General features: G+C 35.9%; 1 protein-coding gene across 3 annotated transcripts in view; it reads left to right on the top strand.

Moving 5' to 3' along the window:
- The window catches only part of LOC100348204 (lysine-specific demethylase 4D), a 36,804-nt gene that overhangs the window by 538 nt on the left and 9,568 nt on the right, over positions 1-26,698 (top strand). Inside the window, exons 2-3 of one of the 3 annotated variants that reach the window (XR_016233884.1) lie at positions 1,306-1,399; positions 13,815-16,598. The exons of 1 other annotated variant lie outside the window; for it this stretch is intronic. The gene's annotated coding sequence lies outside the window, so the exon portion shown is untranslated. Of the gene's footprint in view, positions 1-1,305; positions 1,400-13,814; positions 16,599-26,698 lie in introns of those variants that run through there. One more of the 3 variants, XM_002708442.5, reaches the window with a different exon arrangement.

Genomic DNA, 26,698 nt, shown 5'->3' on the forward strand with positions numbered 1-26,698 from the left:
ACGGGGTGGAATTATTAAGATGGCTACTGATGCATTAGGGGAGGTTGTAGTAAGACCAGGAAAAGGCAAAAAGTAAATCACCAGTCGTTTTTCTTTCTCCCCTGAGAAACAAGCACTCTGAGAGCAGGGATCTTGTTTGTTTAGTCCTTCCTGGTAGAGTGTCACACATGGTAGTATCCTGCGCAGTATTTGTTAAACCAGTGAAAATTTAAGTTTTCCCAATTTAGTGTCAAAATTGAACATTGAAGGATTTTTCCTGAAAATTCTTTCTTTGAAACTTTTAAGTGAAACCAATGTAGAAAAAGCGCCTTCCTCTGTAAGGTTCAAGTTGGAAAATTTTGTGTGTGTTTGCTTTTTCTTTCAAATATATTCCTCCCCAAGTCCTGCACATCAGTAAAGGATGCAGCCATCACACTAGTTACTCAAACCAAAAACCCCAGGGCACCTACTTAACAGTTGCTTTTGCTTCACTATTCACATCCTGTTCCTTCGCAAGTCTTGTCAAAATTTACCCTAAATTCCATTCCACAATCATGATCTCATCAAAACCACCATCATCTTCCACCTGGATAGTGATTAATCATAGCTAGCATTCCTCACTTGCATAAAACCCCCTGCACTTAGATTAAAGACCACCTTTCTCACCGTGGCCTGTGGAGTCTGGCTCCTGCCTTATCTCCCTGATTTCACTCTGAAGCAGTCATTGTTACACACCAGACTCTCCATGGCTGGAGGTGCAGCTACGTGGGCATTTCTGTTTCATAAAATAAGGCAGGATTGGTCCTTACCTTAGAACTTTATAGTGGCTTTTCTCTGTTGCCTATAGTCCAAGATAACTGTTGCCATCCTTCAAGTAGCAGTTCAAATGCTACCTCCCCAGGGAGATTTTCCCTGACCTCTGCATTTGCATCCCCGCCCCTCCAGCATGCAAAGTCGTATCATTATCCTGCTTCATACCAGTGAATACTACCTGAACCTGTTCTGTTCCTTCTTTATTGCTTTGTTGCTTGTCTGAGAGGCAGCATAGCAAAGCCATTAAGCGAAAGCCCGACTGTCTTGGTTCTAAACTCCAGTTCTGCCCTTTTGTAGCTGTATAACCTTAGGCAAGTTATTTTCCCTTTCTAATGCGCTCAGTTTCCTCATGTATAAAATGGAGAAAATTCTAGTTCCTACTTCATAATGTGACTGTAAGAATGAATATTTGTAAAGTGCTTAGAACTGTCTCAGCAAATAATACTTGCTAAGTAAATGTTAGCTATTATTATTAATATTATTTTATTATTGTTGTCTATCTTCTTGTATTAGAACATAAGTTCCAGGAAAGCAGGAATCTTGTCTGTCTTGCTCACTGGTGTGTTCTCTGCATATAGAGCTGTGCCTGACACTTAATAGGTGCTGAGTAAGTATTTTCTGAATGAATGAATGAATGAATGATGCACTATGAAATAGAGGAATGTAGCAGCGATGGCAAGATGGTAACACAATTATAGCAAATAGTTTTTATGTTCCAGCTGCCCTTTTCAACCCTGCATGAATCACTTTAATCTGTTTAATTCACAGCCCACTGCTCCATCTTTTGACTGCTAACTGCTACTCTATAATTTCATTAGCACCAACATCTAACATAATCAGTCCACAAAAACTAAGAGCTTTTGACCTATTGACCTGAAAGTATTAAAAGAAACTACATATGACATGAAAGTACTAATAGGAAAAAGTTCTGATTTATTTCAACAGTTTGAAAGTATCAGAAAGGAAAAAATATGTTTACTGAAGACTTAACATTCACCCTATCATTTAACTCTGCTGGCCAAAATCATATAACCTCCCAAGAACTCTTATTTTAAATGTATTATTACCATAATATAGTTGAGCTTTTGCGTCTGCAGTCGTCTTTTGTCCCTCTATTTTTCCCCTCTCCAATAATATTTACCACATTCCCTTCTTTATTCAAGTCTGTGTGCCTTTTCCATCTCCTTCCCCTTCCGCTTCCTTTCTCCTATGAGTAAAACATCTTAATTCTCGGGGAAAATAGATCTTGAAGAACCCCTCATCTCCCCTCTGGGCAGATCTATAGGCTACCTTTGGCTGTGCCCATATCCTCAGCATTCTATTGGTACTAGAGCTGAGGTAACCTGTGCCCTGGGTCTCAGTCACTTCACTCTTACTGGCACCCTGCTGTATTTCCTGTTTCTCCTACTCTGCGAAGCCTTCCCTTTTACCACCTTTTGTACATGGGGTAGTGCGTCTTAACCTTAAAAATGTTCCTTCATTTTAATATGAGAAAGGTAGTATTCTAATTTAATAGGAAACAATGTTTTCTATAATAAACTGAGACTGCAAAACTGGCTATTCTTATAATCATATAATTATAATCATAATCTTATGATTCTAGCTTCAAGGCTTACACAAAAGCAATACCCAAAAGGGAAAACAAAAAAACATTAAACCAAAGGATAAAATTTAAAGCTTACCTATAGGAACTAGTTTGGAAAGATTTTTTGATCAAAGCAGTATACCTGAGTTTTAAAATATATAATTTTACAATTTTGTCTATACAAAAAATGGATTTTATTGCAGAAGCTGCCCAAAACAAAATCCATAGGTAAAGGCCAGGTTAGCATATAAGGTTTTTTAATGTATATAACATATAAAGGATTACTACTACCATAGCAATACACATAATATGAAAAATTTGAACCCAATAAAAATGGACAGAGAATGTAAATGGCCATTTAGAAAAAACAATTCAAACTTGACAGTAGACAATAAACATGAGAGATACTCAACTTTCCAATGAGGAAAACGAAAATAAAATAATAATAATCACATTGGAAACAATTTAAAAAAACGAATGCAGTTGGATGGGATTGAAATAAGGGGCATGCAGTGAGACAGTGGGAGAGGCATGGACTCCCCATTGCTCTCTCAATAGAAGCCCAAGTGCTCACAGTGGCAGCGGGGTTTTCCATGGTCCAGCCTTTCCCCCGTCTCCTTGATGTCATCACTTAGGCTTCCTGGTGTTGCTTGAACAAGAGCAGCTGCTCCTGCTGTAGAGCCCCTACACTAGCTATTTTCTCTGCCAAGAACACTCTGCCCTATCTAATTCAAGTGTTCAAACGAGGCCAACCAGTCTTGACAGCCCCTTTAAAACTGACTGTTCTCTTCTGTACCCTAACATTCTGTACTCGTATCTCCTTACCGTGTTCTTTTTATGTAGTATGAATCATCTTCCGTGATCCTGAGTAATTCAAATATGTTCATTGATTGCTTCTTTCTCTTCCAAGCAAATATAAATTCTACAAGGGAGAGCATCTCTGTTTCGCTCAGCGATGTAGATCAAGCATCTGAAATAATGCCTGCCACTAACAGTTGCCCAGTAGACATTTTCCAAATGAATGGATGGATGGATGGATGGATGTCTTAACAAGAAAAAAAAAATCACATCCTGTTGAAAACTCATTGCCTTAATATGTTTTATACTTCCAAAGAGAAAAAAGTAACTTACGTTCTAGTAGTCTGAAGTCTTGACTTTTAAACAAAGAGGTGATAAGATCCGGAAAGATGATTTCCAGGTTTGTCATCAGCATTCTATTTAAATCAGACATACCCCCAGTTCAATCACAGCTAATCCAATCTCTATCTCTTCCAATGGATTTAGTTCTCCCAATTCTAGTAAACTCCACATCACAAAGTTCTCAAACTATAAAATGTGCAACTTTTGCTTAAAAATGTTTTTTGAGGATTTTTAATTAGAGATAGAAAACCTTAATACCCGTGAGTCAGAAATCACATTTAAAATAAAGTAATATAAATAATGAAATCTTTGAATTTTTTAAACTTTTATTTAATGAATATAAATTTCCAAAGTACAGTTTATGGATTACAATGGCTTTTCCCCCCCATAAATTCCCTCCTACCTGCAACCCTCCCATCACCCACTCCCTCTCCCATTCCATTCACATCAAGATTCATTTTCAATTATCTTTATATACAGAAGATCAATTTAGTATAAATTAAGTAAAGATTTCAACAGTTTGCACCCACTCCGAAACACAAAATGTAAAATACTGTTTGAGTACTAGTTATAGCATTAATTCACATTGTACAACACATTAAGGACAGAGATCCTGCATGAGGAGTAAGTACACAGTGACTCCTGTTGTTAACTTAACAAATTAACACTCTTGTTTATGGCGTCAGTAATCATCCTAGGCTCTTGTCATGAGTTGCCAAGGCTATGGAAGCATTTTGAGTTCGTCGACTCCGATCTTATTTAGACGAGGTCATAGTCAAAGTGGAAGTTCTCACCTCCCTTCAGAGAAAGGTACCTCCTTCTTTGATGGCCTGTTCTTTCCACTGGGATCTCACTCCCAGCGATCTTTCATTTAGGTATTTTTGTTGTTGTTGTTGTTTTGTTTTGTTTTTGCCAGAGTGTCTTGGCTTTCCATGCCTAAAATACTCTCATGGGCTCTTCAGCCAGATCCAAATGCCTTAAGGGCTAATTCTGAGGCCAGAGTGCTGTTTAGGACATCTGCCATTCTATGCGTCTGCTGTGTATCCTGCTTCCCATGTTGGATCGTTCTCTCCTTCTTAATTATATCAGATAGTACTAGCAGACTTTAGTCCTGTTTATGTGATCCCTTTGACTCTTAGACCTATCATTATGATCAATTGTGAGCAGAAATTGATCAGCGGGACTAGTGAGATGGCATTGGTACATAACACCTTGATGGCATTGAATTGGAATCCCCTGGTGCATTTCTAACTCTACTGTTTGGGGCAAGTCGAATTTTTAACCCAAAAATCACTCATCTTCTAATGTAGAAAGCTAATGCTTTAACATGTTTTAACAAGTGAGAAGAATAGAAAACTAAAATGGCTTGCCTTCTATCACACAAAATCCTGATTTTAAATGAAGATACCCAGGCTCAGGGAGATGATTTCCTGGAGATATCCTCCAAATAAAATATCATTTGCTGCTGATGCAGACTAGCTTACTGGATGATAATATAACAACTTATCATCTGATCTAATGACATAGGCACTTTATTAGCAGGACAATCCCTTATTACTAAGATAATCAGAAATGGAAAAATATTAAAAAGTAGTGAAAAATCAGCTAAGATATATTAGAGAATTCAGGATATTTATTAGTGGAACATGGAATTAAAAGGTGAGTTTATTTTGTTGCAAAGACATTTTTAAATCCATGGTAGACTTTTCATCCATGAACTTTTTGAAAACATCTCATACACATGGATTTCAAATTTTTTTGTCCACAAATAAATTTATTTTGTAATTCCATTTTCCTCAAACATTCTGATGTACCTTTATAGAAATAAAGGAATAGGAAAGACATGCCAAACAAATTATAAACAAAATTTATTCTGTAGCAAAATTAGTTACCAAAAGTAATATTTATATCGAGTAACGTTAATAGAGGCAAAGAAGCATCACAAGAAAAATCCCACTAGGATATATTATATTTTTAGACATATATGCAGCTAGCCACATAGCTGGAGAAATATGAAGCAAAAAGCAAAGCATTAGAAAGGAAGAACACTACCAAATCTATGACTGTGGGCAATTTTTAAACATACATTTCTCTCAGATTGGTAGATCAAGTCTAATATTTATGCTGTATGTATGTATATGTTTCTTACATGTGTATGCTTATTTATGTCTATAAAATTTTGTAGCTAAGATTCTTTTCAATAAACATAGGACATTTACAAAAATTAATGAAGAATAAAGCCCCAAAATACATTTCAATAACTGCCTGTGTATGCATTTCTGAATTATAATAGTCTTGCCAATTTTGGGATGTTATTTAAATGTTCAAAATTTTATATAAATGAGTTATATTATTTTTGTTTTGTATTTTTCCTCACACTTAATATATGGTATGTGTAACTATGGTACATGATACAAAATTTCATTATGTAAAAATACTACCATAATTTATTCTAATAATTCTCTATTCATTATGGCAGTTTTAAAGATAATGCCACTACAAACACAATTGTAGATGTACAAAGGTGTATGTGTGTGTATTTCATATAAATATTCCATTAGCTGTATGAGAATTCTTGTTCTATAATCTCATCATAAGAGTTCTATAATCTCACCATACTTGATATTGTCTTATTTTTCAATTTTATCTCATCTATTAAATGTATAGTAATATATAATTAGGTCTCATTTGCATTCCTTAATTACCAATTCATATATTCATTGCCCATTTGAATTTCTTTTGCAGGTTATCTCTTTAACTCTTTCTTTTGGTTTGTCTTCTTTGGGCTTTCTTAATACTTGGAACACCAGTTCTCTACCACTTACATGTGCTGCACATATAATTTCCCACTTTGTGGCTTCTCCTTTTGGTATATTTTGATAAGCAGAAATCTATAATTTTAGAGTACTTCAGTTTATCAATTATTGTTTTTTGTTTTAGTGCATATTTCTCCTTTGAATTCATAATGATATTATTCTCAAATATTGTTTTCTAAAAGATCTATAGGCCTTTCAGAGTTTCACTAGAAATTCAGTTTTGTGCATGATGTGATGGAGGAGTCTTGAAATCTGGTGGAACAAGGCCTCTTAACTTGATCCTCTTTAATGAGAATGTCCTTGCTATTCTCTGCCCTTTGGACTTCACTATAAAATGTCAAGTTCTACAGAAACATATTTGAGATTTCAATTGAGATAATCGAATCTGTGAGTATAGCTTAAGAAGAATTGGCATTTTTACATTGTCTTCAAATCACCTAATAGGCTATAGCTTTTCCATTTTTAAGACCCTCATTAAATATTTTAAAGTACCTTTAATATATGTCTACTCCAAGGATATTTGTTATTGTCTTTATAGAAATGTTGCAAAATTTTGTAGGTATCCCTCAATGCTTAATGCTATTATAAATGGCATCCTTCATAAATTTTGCTTGTCACTAGTATATAGAAATGTATATCGCTATATAGAGATATTTTAAATCAGAGACCTTTCCAAACTCTTGTTAATTAAAATGATTCAATCACATTTTTTTGACATACACATACAGAATCATATCACCTACCAGTAATGACAGCTTTGTTTTTTTCTTTTCCAATCTCTTTCCCTTCCTTCTCCTTTTTTACCTTGCTTTCTTACTTTGATTAGAACTTCTAGGATGATGTTGAATAAACATGCTTACCACAGGCATAATTATCTTTTTCCTGATTTGCAAGGGAGAGCTTTTAACTTCACTGAAGTGTGATTTGGCTGAAGGTTTTTGGTAGATGCACTTTATGCTATTAAAATTTTTCCTACTATTTTTAGTTTGCTGAAATGATGATGGATTTTTGATAGATTGATTTGAAAGTCAGAACTACAGAGAGAGAGAGAGAGAGAGAGAGAGACAGATCTTTCCTGCTCTGATTCACTCCCTAGATAGCCACAGTGGCCAGGGGTAGGCCAAGCCAAAGACAGGATCCAGGGGCTTCTTTCTTTCTTTTTTTTCTTTTTAAATAAACTTTATTTTGTATAATTAAGGCATGTAACATGTCATGAGATACATGTGTAGTGAATGGTTGTTATGGTGAAATAAATTAACATATCCATCATCTCACATAGCTACACTTTTTCCCCTCCCTTGTGACAAGAGTAGCTACAATATAATCATTAAGAAAAAATCCTGAGTATGATACAGTCTTGTTAACTCTAATCCTCATGTTGCACATTAGGTTTTTTAAAAAAATTTTATTTAAGGTATACAAATTTCAGTTATTTCATATATACAAATTTTGGAACATAATGATACTTCCCACCTTACTCTCCCTTCTGCCCGTGCTCCTACCCTTCCTCCTCCTTCCTCTCATTCCTTTTCTTGATTTTTACAAAGATCTATTGTCAGTTTATTTTATACTCATAAGATTATTCCTACACTAATAAAGAATTCAATAAATAGAAGAAAAAACACTGTTCCTCAACAGTCGAGACAAGGGCTGTAAACAATCACCAAATCTCAAAATGTCAATTTTACTCCTATACATTGCATTTTTACTACTCTATTAGTTACCACAAATCAGGAGAAACTTATGGTATTTTTCTCTTTGGGATTGACTTATTTCACTAAGTATAATGATTTATAGTTGCATCCATTTTTTTTTTTTTTGCAAAACACAGGATTTAATTCTTTTTTATGGCTGAGTAGTATTCTATGCTATATATATATACTGCAATTTCTTTAACCAGTTGTCAGTTGATAGACATCTGGGTTGATTCCATGTCATAGTTATTATGAATTGAGCTGAAATACACATGGGAATACAGATAACTCTTTCATATGCTTATTTCATTTCTCTTGCATAAATTCCTAAGAGAGATTTCTGGGTCATATGGGATATCTATTTTCACTTTCTGAAGTATCTCCATACTGTCTTCCACAATGGCTGTACTAGTTTTCATTTCCACTAATAGTGGATTAGGATACCTTTTCCCCCACATCCTCACCAGAATTTGTTGTTTGTTGATTTTCTGTATGACAGCCATTCTAGCAGGGATGAGTGAAACCTCATTATAGTTTTGATTTGCATTTCCCTTATGGCTAGTGATCCTGAGCATTTTTTCATGTGTCTATTGGCCATTTGTCTTTCCTCTTGAAAAATGCCTGTACAAATTCTTTACCCATTTCTTAACTGGGTTTTTTTTGTTTGTTTTGTTTTGTTTTGTTTTGCTTTGCTGTTACTGAGTTTCTTCAGCTCTTTATAAATTCTGGATATTAATCCTTTATCAGTTTCATAGTTTGCAAATATTTTCTACCATTCTGATGATTGCCTTTTCACCTTACCGAGTGTTTCTTTTGCAATGCAGAAGTTTCTCAGGTTGATGTGATCCCATTTGTCTATTTTGGTCTTGATTGCATGTGCTTCTAGGTTCTTCTCCAAGAACTCTTTGCCTATGCCAATGTCTTGCAGAATTTCCCCAATGTTTTCCTCTAGTAATTTGATGGTATCATTTTGTAGATGTAAATCCTTGATCCATTTTGAGTTGATTTTTGTATAAGGTATAAGGTAGAGGTGTTGCTTCATATTTCTTCATGGGGAGATCCATTTTTTCCAGCACTGTTTGTTGAAGAGACAGTTCTTTCTCCAGGGATTGATTTTAACTCCTTTGTCAAAGATTAGTTGGTTGTAGATGCATGGATTGATTTTGTTCCACTAATCTACAGGTCTATTTTTATGCAAGTACCTAGCTGTTTTGATTATAAGTGCCCTGTAGTATGTCTTGAAATCTGGTATCATGATGCTTCCAGCTTTGTTTTTTGTTGTATAAAATTCCTTGAGCTCTTGTGTTTCCATGTGAATTTCAGCATCATCTTTTCTAGATCTGAGAATAATGTTCCTTCATATTTTGATTGGAATCATATTGAATCTGTAATTGCTTTTTGTAGTATGGATATTTTGATAATATTGATTCTTCCAATCGATGAACATGGAATATTTTTTCATTTTTTGTGTCTTCTAATTCTTTCTTTAATGTTTTATAATTTTCATTATAAAGATCTTTGACATCCTTTGTTAAATTTATTTCAAGGTCTTTAATTTTTTGGAGTTGTTGTGAATGGGATTGACCTCCAAGGTTCTTTCTCAGCCATACATTGTCTGAAACTTTTAAAGTGTCAGATAGAAAGACTGTTGATTTTTGTGTGTTAACTTTATATCCTGCAACTTTTCCCAACTCTTATTTTATGAGTTTCAATAGTTTCTTTGTGGAGTCTTTTGGTTCCCCTGTATATAGAATCATGTCATCTGCAAATAGGATAGTTTGACTTCCTCCTTTCTGATTAATATCCATTTGGTTTCTTTTTCTTGTATAGTGGCTCTGGCTAAAACACCCAGGACAATATTGTATCACAATGGTGAAAGTGGGCATCCTTCTCTGATACTGGATCTTAGTGGAAATGCCTTCAGCTTTTCCTTATTCAATAAGATGCTGGCTGTGAGTTTTATCATAAATTGCCTTGATTGTGTTGACAAAGTTCCTTCTGTACCCAGTTTGCTTAAGGTTTTCATCTAGGAAAGATGTTGTATTATATCAAATGCTTTTGTTGTAACTATTGAGATAATCATGTGGTTTTTATTCTTTAATTTGTTAATGTGAAATATCGCATTTATTGACTTGTATGCATTTATCCCTGCATACCATGGATAAATTCCACTTGGTCCTGGTGAATGATCTTTCTGATGTGTTGTTGGATTCGAATAGCTAGTATTATGTTGAGGATTTTTGCATTTATCTTCAAGTGGGATATTGTTCTATAGTTCTCTTCCTCTGTTGTATTTTTTTCTGGTTTTGGTATTATGGTGATGCTGGCCTCATAGAATGAGTTTGCGAGGATTCTCTCCCTTTCAGTTGTTTTGATTAGCTTAAGAAGAGTTGGAATTAGTTCTTCTTTAAAAGTCTTTAAATGTCTGGTTGAATTTAGCAGTGAAGCCATCCAATCCTGGGCTTTTCTTTGTTGAGTCTTTAAGAATTTGTCACTGCTTGTCCAGCATTACAAAAGATGCTTAAGGATGTGCTACATACAGAAACACAGAAAGATAGTCATCATTATGAAAGAATGTAAAGGCAGAAAATATCACAGTAGAAGTAGAAAAGGAAATCCAAAGCAAACAATGGGGATATTTACAAAAAAGTTGCCAGGGCTGAGTCAGTACTTATCAGTAGTAATCTTGCATGTAAATGACCCAAATTCTTCAATTAAAAGATACAGATTGTTTGAATGGATTAAAAACCAATACCCATCTATTTGCTGCCTACAAGAAACACACCTAACCAACAAAGATACATGCAGAGTGAAAGTGAAAGGACAGAAAAAGATATTCCATGCTAATGAAAAGCAAAAACAAACAGGCATAGCCATCCTAATATCAGACAAAATAGACTTTGCCACACAAACTGTTAAAAAGAGACAAAGAAGGGTACTATGTAATGATTAAGGGATCAGTTCAACAGGAAAACATGACTATAATAAATGTATATGCACCCAATACCAGGGTGCCCAGCTATTTAAAACAAATGTTAATGAATCTAAAGGGAGACATAGCTTTCAAAACTTTCATCAGTGGATAGATCAGTTAGACAGGAAATCAATAAAGAAACAACAGAGCTAATGGGCACTGTAGACCAAATGGACCCAACAGATATTTGCAAAGAATTTCATCCCACAGCTGAACAATACATATTCTTTTCATCAGTGCATGAAACTTTCTCAAGGATAGACCATATGCTAGGCCATAAAACCACTCTCAGCAAATTCAAAAAAACTGAAATCATATCATGTGTCTTTTCTGACCACGATAGAATAAAGCTGATAATTAACAACTCAAGAATCTCTAGTAAATATGCAAACACATGGAGACTGAACAACATGTTCCTGAATGAACAGTGGGTCATGGAATAAATGAAAAGGGAAATTAAAAAGTTTCTGGAAACAAATGAATATGACAGTATAACATATCAAAATGTATGGAATACAGCAAAAACTGTTTTAAAAGGATATAGCAATTGACACCTACATCAAGAAATTGGAATGGCACCAAATAAATGAGCTATCAAAACATCTCAAGGACCTAGAAAAAAAAAGAACTAACCAAACCCAAACTTAGTAGGAAGAAAGAAAGAATTAAAATTGGAGAAGAAATAAGCAAAATTAAAACCAAAAAAAGCAATACAAAAGATGAGTCAAATTAAGTGCTGTTTTTTTTGAAAAAATAAATGAAATTGATACACCATTGGTCCAACCAAAGAAAGAGGGAGAACCCAAATTACTAAAATAAGAGATAAAAAGGAGATGTAAGAATGGATATCTCAAAAATAATAAGAATCATCAGGAATCATTACAAAGGGCTACATGCCAACACATTAGAAAATCTAGAAGAAATAGATAGATTCCTGGACACATACAATCTATCAAAATTGAGTTGTGAAGATATAGAAAAACTAAACAGACCAATAACCAAGATGGCAATTGAATCAGTAATAAAGACCCTCCCAACAAAGAAAAGCCCAGGATTGGATGGATTCATTGCCAGGAGGCTCTTCCAGGTCTCCCACATGGGTGGCAGGGGCCCAAACTCTTGTGCCATCTTCTGCTGCTTTTCCCAGGCCATTAGCAGTGAGCTGGATCAGAAGTGGAGCATCCAAGACATGAACTGGTGCCCATATAGGATGCCAGTGTGGCAGGGCATGGCTTTACTCATTAGTTAAGCCATGATGCTGGCCCCAAGGATGATGGATTTTATCAAGCATTGTTTTTTTTTTTTTTAATCTAGTGAGAATCACTTGTAATCTGTTAATGTGCACTATTAGTTATTCTTTAAGTTTCCACTAACCTTGCATTTCTGGAATTTACTCATGGATCATGATGTTTTTATTTATGAAATCATTTTGCTCAGATTTTATTTAGGATTTTGGCTTCAACATTCATAAGCAAAGTTGGACTTTCTCAATGTCCTTATTAAGGATTAGTTTCATAAAATTTATGTCACAAAGTTTATATCATAAGATGGGTTGGCAAATATTCTTTTTCTGTTCCCTTGGAAAATTTGTCTAAGATTGGAATTTCATCTGTATTCAGTTTTTGGTAAGTTGCTACTGTAGCCATATGGTCTTAGGGTTTTGTTATTGTTAAGAGTTTTGAATACTGTTTTCATTTGCTTGGTAGTTAATGGAGATATTTAGTGTTCTATTTCCTTTTTTGTCAATTTTGCTGTTATTTTACCAAGAGGTTATTTCATCTATATTTTAAAATGTATTGGGATAAAGTTGTTTGTATTCTTTCTTTTTTAATGTCAGTAGCATTTGAATGATAGTCTCTTTATCTTTCCTGATGTTATTTATATTTAGTTCAAACTATTTCCTAATTTCTATTTTTTATTTAATTCTCATTAAATGGTTATTTAGAAATGTATCTTTAATTTTATAAAATTCTGAATCTCTTAGTTATTTTTCTTTGTCCTTAAAGAACATGCTGTAACTGGTTTCAGCCTTTGACATTTGTTCATACATGTTTTATGGTTAGTTTTATAAAATTTTTATTTTACAAAAAACAAAAACAAAAAAAAAACACGTTCCACAGTTGGAAATACAGAGTTCTAGCTGCCTATCTTTTTTTCTTAAACTGCTTTATGAGTCAGTAGGGTCTTGGTTGATGCTTGTTATTTCTGGGTCCCTTTTGCTTTTAGGAGGGTCTGAGATTAAGTGATAAATAATTGGATGTAATTTAAAATTCTCTAAGAAAATGTACTGAATATTTGAGACAAAATAGAATTTCTACTACCTTATTCAACATTCATGCATTTTACAGGACATTCTATCTAGTTATATAGACTTCCCTTTCTGCCCAGCTCCAAAATGAAAAACAATAGGTATGAGTAAATGGAAGAAGAGGAGATAAAATTTTTGTATTTTTAACAGAAAATATGATAATCTCTATGGAAAACTCTGAGTCAGTAGTCAAACTAGTAAATTTACTAGGAAATAAAAAGGTGCAAGGTTTAAAAAAATACAATCAGTAAATAATGAGAAAAATTATTAGAAAAAATGTGTCCATTTTTTACATGCTCAATAAATTATAAAATCCCTAAAGATATATCTGAGGAAATATATTATGTTTGTAGATAAAGTCCTGGAACTATTCAAATATACATAACAAAATCTGAATAAATATAGAAATATGCCAAGTAATGGATAGGAATGCTTAATACATAAAGTATGAAACTATACCCCCAATTTTCTCTAATTTCAATGTATTTCTAATTTAAATCAACAGGATTTTGAAAGAAATGGAAAAGTTTACGCTAAACTACTCAAGTTTAATTCTATAGATCTAGACAAATTAATTTTAAAAATAAAATGAGTAAGAATATGGGGACTTGCCTTACCAGACACCTGTGTTAAATATAAAGTTGTGCTAATTAAAACAGTAAAGTATCAGCACGGAAATGGGCAAATGAATCAGTGGACCAGATGGAAAATTGCCAAAGAGACCCATGCTTATAACTGAAAGGAGGATTTCAAGTCAATGGAGAAAATGGTAGACAACTGGATTTCTAAAAAATGTCCAAGCAAAACAAAGCTTAGATCCCTGCTTCTCAACGATATGATGTTCTGAGTGGGTTAAGCAAAAAAAAAAAAAAAAAAAAAAAAAAAAAGTAAAAAATATAGCAATTATCAATTATAGGAAAATATGATCTTAGTGACTTCAAAGAAAAAAAATGGGTTACTAAACAGGAACTAATGTGGAATAATTGATTCTTCTTTTTAAAAGCATTTGAGGCAGGAACAAGATCTTTTAGGATGTCTTTTTTTCACTGGTTCTTTTCAACATTGCACTGGATGCTTCCAGCCAGTGTGATCAGGCAAGGGGAAAACAGGCACCTGGATTGGAAGGAAGAACTACAACCGTCTTCACCGACAGATGGCAAATCCCAAGAAATCCACTAAAAAAATCACTAGTACTAAAAAAGTTTAGCACAGTTGCCTGATTTAAATCAGTATATGAAAAATCAGTTGATATATACTAGCATACAATCTGAAAACAAAACTAAGAGAACAGTTCTATTAAAAAAAAGTACAAGACTTTTACACTGGAAATTGCAAAATATTATTAAATGAAAGCTAAATTAATTGGAAGATATTCCCTGTTCATGGATCAGATGACAATATTGTTAACATGGTAATATTGCCCAAATTGCTCTACAGATTCAATGTAGTCTCTATCATAATTCCTGCTAGCTTTTTTTTCCCTAAGAATTTAAATGTTGATCCTAAAATTTCAGTGGAAACCTAAAGTATCCAGTATAATGAAAACAATCTTGAAAAACAAAAACAACATGGATGGTACACACTCTGCTGTTTAAACTTACTACAGAACTCTAATAATTAAGACAGTGATATAAATACAGATATATGGTTCAGTGGTATAAAATTGAAAGTCCGAAACAAGCTTACATTTGTAGTCAACTGATTATCAATAAAAATTGCAAGATAATTCAATGGAGAAAAGAACAGTCTTCAACATATGGTGCTGGAGCAACTGGATATCTACATACAAAATTATGAAGTTGGATCCCTACCTTTCACCATACACAAAAATTAAGTCAAAATTGGTCATAGATTTTTTAATTATTTAGAATAAAACATAGAAAGTCTTCATGAATGTGGGCTAGACAAGACCAAGTTAGAGATTACACTGAGAATATAAGTAGCAGCAACGAAAATGAATAAGTTGGAGTTCATCAAAACTCAGGATTTACCCACTTGAAAAGGTATATCAAGAAGGTGAACACAAAACCCAGAGAAAATATTGCAAATCATATATTCAGTAACCAGGACATATAAAGACCTCTTGCAACTCAGAAATAAGGAAAAAATAAATTATAAAAAAACAAGCTGGGGCCAGTGCTGTGGCACAGTAGGTTAATCCTCTTCTTGTGGTGCCGGCATCCCATATGGGCGCTAGTTCTAGTCCTGGCTGCTGCTCTTCTGATCCAGCTGTCTGCTATGGCCTGGGAAATCAGTAGAAGATGGTCCAAGTACTTGGGTCCCTGCACCTGCATGGGAGACATGGAAGAAGCTTCTGGCTCCTGGCTTCTGATGGGCACAGCTCCAGCCATTGCGGCCTTTTGGGGAGTGAACCAACAGATAGAAGACCTCTCTGTCTTTCCCTCTCACTGTCTGTAACTCTACCTGTCAAATAAATAAATTAAATTAAATAAAAAACAAACAAAAGTACTTGAATACAAATGTATCTAAAAATATATGAATGGTCAAGAAGCATATGAAAAGATGTTCAATGTTGTTAGACAGTAAGGAAATACAAATCAAAACTACAAGGATTAATACTTTGTATCCCTAGAATTGCTGTGACAAAAATGACAATCACCAACTCTTGATGAGGATGTAAAAGAATTGGAACTTTCATATATTTTAGGTGGGAATGTAGAATGTTGCAGATATTTTAGAAAACTGTCATGGTTTCTCACAATGTTAAACATAGAGTTATCAAATGGCACAGCAATTCAATTCCTTGTATCTACCCCCCCAAGCAAAAGCATATGTCTACACATAGACTTGTACACACATCTTTATGACAGCATTACTCATAGTAGCCTGAAAATGAAAACAATCCAAATGTCCATAAACTAATGAGTGGAAATGTAACATGTAATATACCCGTAGCATAGAATATAATTTGGCCATAAAAAGGAACAAATGCTGATACATACTACAACATAGATGAACCTCAAAAGTATGCTGAATGAAAGAATCTAGACACAAAGGCCACATGTTATATGATTCCATTTATATTATGTGTCCAGAGTAGATAAATCTATGAAGGTAGAAAGTTGAATAGCAGTTACCTGAAGTTGGCATAGAAATGGACTATGAATGCAAATGGGAATAAACTTTCCTTTTGGAGTGATGGAAATATTCTAAAATTAGGTTGTGGTGATGGTTGTATAACTTTGTAATTATCCTAAAAACCGTTGAAGTGTACACCTAAAATGAATGAATTTTATGTTATGTAAATTCTCAATAAAGTTGTTAAAACCTACTTGAAGCAAATTTAAAATATTCAGGTATCTATTCTGGCTGGTTGGAATGCAGGTTTGTTACAGATTATGTTTTCTATATTTGTGATATTTCTCAAAGATGGAAACTCAGACACCATGAATTCTTGAGCAGCAATTTCAGCTGAGAGGAATATGTGAAGTTGGAGTCTTCATTAGACCCTTTCCTTCAGTTACTGACAAGGGTCTTCATCCCCAAAGGAACCAGATCCCCCAGGACTTCATCCCCAAGGACTAGATCCTTGCTAGTACACTCTCAGAATCCACCACTTATGCACAGAAAATGCAACCCTTTAATGCCTAACTCTTAAAAACAAGCCAAGAATAACTAAACATTTATGGAATACATTCAACATGGAAACAGAAACTGAAACATCTTGGAAGGGTTAATTCAGAGGAAACAGACACAATGTAGAGAGAAAATGAATCCTTAAAAGCTCTGTAATTATTCCTAATTGAGAAGAGAAAATCTGCATCTATGGGCAATATCAGAAATCTGTAATGAATATTCCGAGAAAAAATTCTGGAAATTAAAAATAATTGATGGAAATTTGGAAAGTAACAAAAGAAAAGAACATTAGAAAATAGGAGAAAAAAGACAAGAAAATTAGAGGGTCAATCGAGAGGTTTGAAGTCCAACTAATTGTATTTTCAGAGACAGACTGAAAATGGAGTTGAAAGGAATATAGCAAAGAAATGATACAAGACAGTTTCACAGCAATGAAGAATATGAGTTTCTACTTTGGCAGGCTTAGCACAATAATTTACAAAAGTGACTTACCAATCATATCCTAATGAAACTTTAGAGGATAGGAAACAAAGGAATATCCAAACAGGTTGTTAAAGAGGATCAGAAAACAGACTAGCTTTGCAATTCAAGAAAAGAACAAAGACATTTTCATACACATAAACTCCGGTAAACAGATGTGATATTTGTGGATACCCAATAACTTTAAAATTCCCTTTTTATATTTGGAGACATTTTCACACTGTGAACTCTGCCCCAGCAAAGTTGAAGCTAGAACTCAATTATCCAGCATCTATTGCAGCAAAAATGTAGACTATGAGCTAGGCTCTTATAATCAGGTACTTCCACGAAAGACCTAAATTTAAAGAAATGTGAGAAAGTGTATTTTGCAAAGGATCTGTTCCTGGAGGAGTGTGGTAAGAAACAGCTTTCAGAGGCAGTAGTGGCATAGATTGTACTTGGAAATGTCTTTGCTTAGTCTTGGTGCCTTTGACCAGGGGAGATACAGAAATACCACTTGTTGCATAATTCCCATCTTGTTCCTGAATGCACAGTCCTCAGATCCTAGTTTCTATTCCTCCTAAGATTCTGTGAGCCACTTAATTATCTAATGAAGCTTCCAAGGATGGTCCTAGTGACATGTTCTTTTTTAAAATTTATTTTTATTTATTTATTATTTTTGATAGGCAGAGTGGACAGTGAGAGAGAGAGACAGAGAGAAAGGTCTTCCTTTGCCATTGGTTCACCCTCCAGTGGCCGCCACGGCCGGCGTGCTGCAGCCGGCGCACCACACTGATCCAAAGGCAGGAGCCAGGTGCTTTCTCCTGGTCTCCCATAGGGTGCAGGGCCCAAGCACTTGGACCATCCTCCACTGCACTCCCTGGCCACAGCAGAGAGCTGGCCTGGAAGAGGGGAAACCAGGACAGAATCCGGCGCCCCAACTGGGACTAGAACCCGGTGTGCCGGTGCCGCAAGGTGGAGGATTAGCCTATTGAGCCACAGCGCCGGTCTAGTGACATGTTCTAACAACACAAGAGAGTAAAGCCAGGAAAAGAGACTGAGCTAGAAAAGGAGATCTAATGCAATAGAGAAAATCCTCAGGATTATAGTGAATAGCAATCTTGGGATACAGGCTCTGCAACAACCAAAAGACTAATCAGTCTATATTCAAATAAATATATGAGGGCTCCTGAAATTTGATTCAGTACATGATATGTTTCATATATGGAAGAGATTTACATGTCTGGAAATTAATCTGGTAATGAATTAATATGTATCAGGGTACTTCAGAAAGTTCATGGAAAATGGAATTAAAAGATGTCTATTTTGGTGAAAAAAATTTGAAATACATGCTTGGTTATTTTTATGATATATAACTTTTCCATGAACCTTTTAAAGAACTGGCACATAAAACCAAACAAACTAAAGAAGGAGAGGATTATTAGCTATAAGATGAATAAAATTTATATACAGGTCCTTTTTTGATTCATGAATATGATGATTGGAGTTCCACACCACTGAGATGTACCTCCCTCAAACCCTTTCACCTGTCTGAAACAACAAGAAAAAGGAGAAAGTATTTACACATGAATGGCAGTGCAATCATAGTACTCTACATGGTTCAGCTGAAACTAATTTTACATGGAAAAAATTTAGGCTTTGAAGTTAGCCCAAAATATTGACATATGAGAAAAATTAGGGAAAGTCTGGGTGTGCTGAGGTGGGGCATAAAAGGACAAAATCCTTTCTTTTACAGTATGAGTGTCCACAATATTTAAAACTGGAAAGTCAAGATCCATAGGAAAAAACAAAACAGAAAAAATACCTGAAATATATTAATGATTGCCTTTGAAGAGTGGGAATGTGGCAGGGGAAATATATTGGTCAGGGTGCTTTAGTTGTGTGCTATAGAATTCACTGTATTATAAAGTTTAAGCCAAAGGGGATGTTTTTAAAGTAGTGATTAGTTACAAAGACCTTGAGAGAGTCCAAGAACTAGGTTTACATGCTACTCAAGAAATGTATTTAAATAATTCATAGAAGTGTATTTTAGAAATTGCCTCAAACTCTAAATAGAGTGGTGTGTCCTTGTAGGTAGATGCAAGAGGACTTTTGACTCTCACCTCTCTGTTGCTAGATACCACTATTACTGCCGCCACATCTGTGCAACAGATATAAATAAATAAAGATGACTCAAGATTCATAACTCCATGTTTAATTTGTTATATGTCACAATGAGATCATAATGTGACACTTAAATCCTGATCTCTGGGTTCTGTCACACAATTTAATCTATGCTTTCATGCCGATGTTTCCTGCCATGTATGTTTCTCCTTTATATCCACATTCCTGGATGTTCCTAAGTAGAAAGTCCATAACAATTACATGTGTAAGCACAGGGAAAGTTGTCCTTTCATCTTCCCTTTTCTATACAGCTTGTCAAGAATGGAATATCAAAGCTTGCAGGGCAGAGACATACATATATCTTGGAATGAGAAGCAAGGACATCCCACGGAAGAAGTTTGTTACATTAAATAAGTACCTGTCAGAGGTGACAACTGCCTATCAAGTACAACAGCGTCTGGAGAATTCTCACCTCAGCAATTTGTACTAAGCACCAAATGACCCAGGCAAATAGTACTCATGGAATGTTGAGGATAGAATCCTCACCAAGATCTTGGGTTAGCAGAGGAGGATTCCTTATGCAGCAGAGTCTTGGCTTGGTCTGGAAGGCAGGAGTTACAATGCAGAAAAAGAAGTGAGGGAGGAAGAGTTTAGAGGGACAGTGACCAGAGGTATGTGAGTAGAACCAAAAGTCTGTATAAGGAACAATGGAAGATACACTTGGGAAAACAAAAAGCAATAAAAGATTGTGGCTTACTTTCCTTCCTTCAAAAATCCCACTAATGTGGCAGTAACAAGATTTATATTTTAAAAAATAAACTAGGGGCTGGCGCTATGGCATAGCCAGTAAAGCCACTGACTGCAGTGCCAGCATCACATTTGGGCACCAGTAGTCCCGGCTGCTCCACTTCCAATCCAGCTCTCTGCTATGGCCTGGGAAAGCAGTAGAAGATGGCCCAAGTCCTTGGGCCCCTGCACCCACGTAGGAGACCTGGAAGAAGCTCCTGGCTCCTGGCTCCTGGCTCCTGGCTCCTGGCTCCTGGCTCCTGGCTTCGGATCGGCACAGCTCCCACCATTGCAGCCAGTAGGGGAGTGAACCAGTGGATGGAAGACCTCTCTCTCTCTCTCTCTTTGCCTCTCCTTCTCTCTCTGTGTGTAACTCTGACTTTCAAAATAAATAAATAAACTTATAAAGACAGAAAATGGTGAATGACAGCAAAATTCTAGAAACTGAAAAACAGGGTGATTTATCAAACCCTGTAAAGTTGAATCCTAAACTGTCAATAAGGAAAGCTGAGAAGCAACATGATGGTCTCTATAGAACCCAAAATGCTTAGGATGTTATGGCATTAGGTACCTCTGGCAGGGGCAGTTGAAATGAGGCCAAGGAGGATTTGTTAAAAATCCATCTAAGAATTAGCAAGAATTCCAGATCCCCATCCTTCCTCCGAGCAGCTTTCTTGCCGTCAGCTTGGCACAAGATTGAGCTTCATTTTCTAGAGCGGGTGAAAAAGACACTCTCTGGACTGAAAGTTTCCAGGAACCATTGAAGTGGGAGTGTCATATGGAAAACAAATTTAGTAAACTTTATATAACGAATAGTGAAACTTAAATACGTATTTTCCTATTTGGTTAGGAAGCCAGACCTGTCCCCTCCAGGAGAAATATTGGAGGAGCCTTCACTGAGGAATTTGACCAGACCTACAGATATCAGCATTAGGAGTTCACCCAGGAAACAGCCCAGCTGGATCAGCATGAAGAGAATATCAGCAAACCCATCCACACACCCTGAGTTTTCAATCAGCTTTTTTTGAGCTATGCTTTTATATATAAGCCTACTACTGAGGATTACCATACATTTAGGAAAGCCTTAAACTTGAAAGAGATCAAGTAAAATAATGGACAAAAAGTAATGTGAAAGAAATAAGTTGTGCAGTGGAAAAAACCCCAAAACTTCAAAAACCATTTACATTTCAGTGTTTTCAGAGAGATAAAAGAAGACAAGCATCCATAAAATAAGAACAAGATGATAAAAAAAAAAAGTATGTACTCACATACAAAAAAAATCTAAGGATGGGGCAAGTGTTTTGGTGCAGCAGGTTAAGTCACTGCTTGTGATGCCATACCCATAGCGGAGTGCTCATTAGATACCCAGCTACTCTGCTTCTGACCCAACTCCCAGCTAATGTGCCCAGAAAAACAGCAGAAGATGGTCCAACTACTTGGGCCCCTGCCACCCATGTGGGAGACCTGAATGGAGTTCCAGAGCCCCAGGCATTGTAGCCAAATAGGGAGTGAACCAGCAGATGGAAAATTTCTCTGTACCTTTCAAATATAAATCTTTAAAGAAAACCTAAGGGACCATAAATGATCTATTCAAAGTTAAAAGTTTGATAAATGAAAATAACAAATATGAAGGGATTTGGAAGATAAAGATGAGGAAATTTTTCAGATGATGCAGTATAATGACAAAGTTGGTAGAAAAAAAAGTAAGAAAATTAGAGGTCCAATCCATGAGAGACTCACTGTGCAATTAACGAAAGGAGTAGATAAAGTCATAAAACAAGTAACAAAAAATTTCCTACAATTTAAGACAGGACTTTTAATATTGATATAAAATTTAACACTAAGAAAAGCTCTAAACAACACATACACAATAAACAAGTTATCTATCAAGGTCCAGGAAACAAATTTATATTTTCCTTATATCCATCATCACACCAACATTCACAAAATATTTATTTCAATTTTTTCCTCTACTTGAAAGGCAGAACAACAGAGAGGGACGGAGAGAGAGAGAGAGAGAGAGAGAGAGAGAGAGAGAGAGATCTTCCATCTGCTGATTCAATCCCAAAATGCCTATAATAGCCAGGCTGAAAGAGCTGGACTAGGCCAAAGCCAGGAGTTTGGGTCTTCCAAGTGGGTGGCAGGAGCCTAGGTACTTGAGTTATCATCTCCTACCCCACAGTCTACATTAGCTGGAAGCTGGATTAGAAGCAGGGCAGCTGGGCTTGAACTGGCACTCCAATGTGGGAGATAGTCATCCCAAGCAGCTGCTTAACTCACTGTGTGACAGCACCACCCCATAAGCCACTTTTGAAAGTTAATGGGGGCCGGTGCCGCGGCTCACTAGGCTAATCCTCCACCTAGCAGCGCTGGCACACCGGGATCTAGTCCTAGTCGGGGCGCCGGATTCTGTCCCGGTTGCCCCTCTTCCAGGCCAGCTCTCTGCTGTGGCCCAGGAGTGCAGTGGAGGATGGCCCAAGTGCTTGGGCCCTGCACCCCATGGGAGACCAGGAGAAAGCACCTGGCTCCTGCCTTCGGATCAGCGCAGTGTGTCGGCCGCAGCGCGCCAGCCGTGGCGGCCATTGGAGGGTGAACCAATGGCAAAAGGAAGACCTTTCTCTCTGTCTCTCTCTCTCACTATCCACTCTGCCTGTCAAAAAAAAAAAAAAAAAAAGTTAATGGGGATGGGAGGGCAGGTGTGGGGGGTGTATAATCCAAAAGCTGTACTTATGAAATATATATTTATTAAATAAAAGCTTTCTTAAAAAAAGGAAGTTAATGACTCCTCACAAAAAAATCAGAATTAAGGGTAAATTAGATATAAGTAGGAAAATAATATTTATCTGCATATAAATAGGGAAATAGAATCTACAACATAAAACATTGAAATATAAAAATGTCTTAATTTTTGTTAAAGAAATAGAAATGACAAACAAAAGTAGTTATTGACATCTAATAAATTTTTTAATATATACAATATTAAGTAGTATGTAAAATGTTCATATAAGTAGATCAGAAAACACACTAGGATCCTATTAGCAAAAATAGGACAAAAGTATGAAACAATACATTAGATAAAAACCAATGGCTAATTATCTTGAAAAAAAATCAGTCCAAGTGGTAATCCAAGAAATATAAATTAAAATTTGGACTACATGTTCTTATTTATGAAATTAGTGAAAAAAATATTTTTCCAATATAAAGTTATTCAATGTTGAGAATTTAAAATTATACATTCTTTCTGAGATGTTTTTGCATTATATGTTGACAATTTTAAAATATTTAAACCCTATAATATAAGTCAAAATAAGTTTCTTATCTGAGGAATTTCATTTCACCCAACTCATGTTTTATTTGGTATACTGTTTTATATACTGATATATGGGATAAATATGTAAGTATAAATGAGAGTAATAATGGTAGAAAAGTAAAAACAATGTATTTAATAAAGTGTGAAAATTGAATCACTTATCTCTATAAAATAGGGTTTTTTTATATTTTATTTTATTTAATGAACATAAATTTCCAAAGTACAGCTTATGGATTACAATAGCTTCCCCCCCCATAACTTCCCTCCCACCCACAACACTCTCCTCTCCCACTCCCTCTCCCCTTCCATTCACATCAACATTAATTTTCAATTATCTTTATATACAGAAGATCAATTTAGCATATAGTAAGTAAAGATTTCCACGGTTTACACCCACACAGAAACGCAAAGTGTAAAATACTATTTGAGTACTAGTTATAGCAATAATTAAACACCTAAGAGTAATTGTGTATTGATTACAGAGTTCAACCAATAGTTTTAAGTAGAACATAAAAAATACTAAAAGGGTAAAGTATTAAGTTTTTTTTTCTTTTTTTTTTGTTTGTTATATAGTTATTTTTTTATTTAATAAATGTGAATTTACAAAGTGCAACTTGTGTATTGTTGTGGCTTCCCCCGAAACCTCCCTCCCTCCCGTGGCCCTCCCCTCTCCCACTCCCTCTCCCATCCTGCCCTTCATCGACTTTCATTTTCAATTACCTTCATATACTGAAGATCAACTTAGTATATACTAGGCAAGGATTTCAACAGGCTGCACTCATACAACCGCACAAGGTATAGGGTATTGTTCCATTAGTAGTGTTGTTTTTAAGTGTCATAGTAAATCACATTAAGGACAGAGATCCTACGTGGGGACTATGTACCCAGTGACTCCCGTTGTTGATTAACAATTGGCACTTTTATTTATGACGTCAGCAATCACCTGAGACTCTTGCTATGAGCTGTCTAGGCTATGGAAGCCCCTTGAGTTCACTGACTCTGAACTTGTTTAGTCAAGGCCGTATCACAATGGAGGTTCCTTCCTCCCTTCAGAGAAAGGCGCTTCTCTCCTTGATGGCCTGTTCCTTCTGCTGGGGTCTTGTTCACCAGGATCTTTCATTTAGATTTTTTTTTTGCCACCGTGTCATGGCTTTCCATGCCTGTGAGACTCTCATGGACCTTTTAGCCAGATCCGAATGTCCCAAGGGTTGATTCTGAGGCAGGAGTGCTGCCATTCTATGAGTCTGCTGTGTGTCCTGCTTCCCCCGCAGGATCATTCTCTCCCTTTTATTTCTATCCTTCATTATTTGCTTACACTGGTCTTATTTGTGAAATCTCATCAACACATACTCAATCTTTTTGATTGGTTGTGTATTTATACTTATCACTTTACCAAGTGCGCTGGCTTTGGTACCTGCCTCCTTGATAAGATTGAGTTGAAATCCCCTGGCACATTTCTAGTTCCACCATTGGAGGTAAGTCCGAGTGAGCATGTGCCAACCTATATATCTCCTCCCTCTCTTATTCCCACTCCTATATTTAACAGAGATCACTTTTCTGTTAATTTTTAAACGCCTAAGAATGATTGTGCATTGATTACAGAGTTTAACCAGTGGTCTTATGTAGAACAAACAGAGCAACAACAACAACAACAACAAAAATACTGAAAGGAATAAAATAGCAAGTTGTTCCTCAACAGTCTAGACAAGGGCTGATCATGTCATTGTCTCTTGTAGTGTCCATTGCACTTCAATGGGTATCATTTTACATGCTTGTTTAGTTGCCATCCATCAGGGAGAACATATGATATTTGTCCCTTTTGGACTGGCTTATTTCACTCAGCATGATGTTTTCCAGCTCCCTCCATTTTGTTGTAAATGCCCGGATTTCATTGTTTTTTACTGCTGTATAGTGTTCCATAGAGTACATATCCCATAGTTTCTTTATCCAGTCATCCGTTGATGGACATTTAGGTTGCTTCCATGTCTTAGCTATTGTGAATTGAACTGCAACAAATACTGAGGTGCAAATGGTTCTTTTGTTCTCCCCTTTAATTGTATTTGGGTAAATTCCAAGGAGTGGGATGGCTGGGTCCTGTGGTAGTGCTATATTCAGGTTTCTGAGGACTCTCCAAACTGTCTTCCATAGTGGCTTTACCAGTTTGCATTCCCTTTTCCCCCACATCCTCACCAGCATCTATTGTTGGTTGATTTCTGCATGTAAGCCAATCTAACCAGAGTGAGGTGAAACCTCATTGTGGTTTTGATCTGCATTTCCCTGATGGCTAGGGATCCTGAGCATTTTTTCATGTGTCTGTTGGCCATTTGGATTTCCTCTTTTGAAAAATGTCTGTTAAAGTCCTTGTCCCATCTTTTTATTGGGTTGTTTGTTTTGATTCTATGTGTTTCTTGATCGTTTTATGGATTCTAGTTGTTAATGCTGTTGCAGTTGTGTAGTTTGCGAATAATGTCTCCCATTCTGTTGGTTGCCTCTTCACTTTCCTGACTGTTTCCTTTGCTGTAAAGAAACTTTTCAATTTGAGGTAATCCCATTTGTTTATTTTACCTTTGATTACCCGTGCCTCTGGGGTCTTCTCCAGGAATTCTTTGTCTGTTCCAATATCTTGAAGGGTTTCCCCTATGCTCTCAATTAGTTTCATGGTGTCGTGGCATATCTCTAGTTCTTTGATCCATGTTGAGTGGATTTTTGTATAAGGTGTAAGGTAGGGGTCTGGCTTCATACTTCAACATGTGGACATCCAGTTTTCCCAGCACCATTTGTTGAAGAGGCTGTCCTTGTTCCAGGGGTTGGTTTTAGGTCCTTTGTCAAATATGAGTTGGTAATAGATGTTTGGATTGATCTCCGGTGTTTCTATTCTGTTCTATTGGTCTATCCATCTGTTTTTGTACCAGTACCAGGCTGTTTTGATTATAACTGCCTGTAGTAGGTCTTGAAGTCTGGAATTGTGATGCCTCCAGCCTTGTTTTTATTGTAAAGGATTGCTTTAGCTATTCTCAGTCCCCTGTTTCCCCGTATGAATTTCAGCATCGTTTTTTCTAGGTCTTTGAAGAATGAATTTGGTATTTTGATTGGTATTGCATTGAACTTGTAAA

This window comes from Oryctolagus cuniculus, chromosome 1, assembly GCF_051225735.1.
Source record: "Oryctolagus cuniculus isolate XC-2025 breed Fujian yellow rabbit chromosome 1, ASM5122573v1, whole genome shotgun sequence".
In the NCBI taxonomy this organism is placed as follows: Eukaryota; Metazoa; Chordata; class Mammalia; order Lagomorpha; family Leporidae; genus Oryctolagus; species Oryctolagus cuniculus.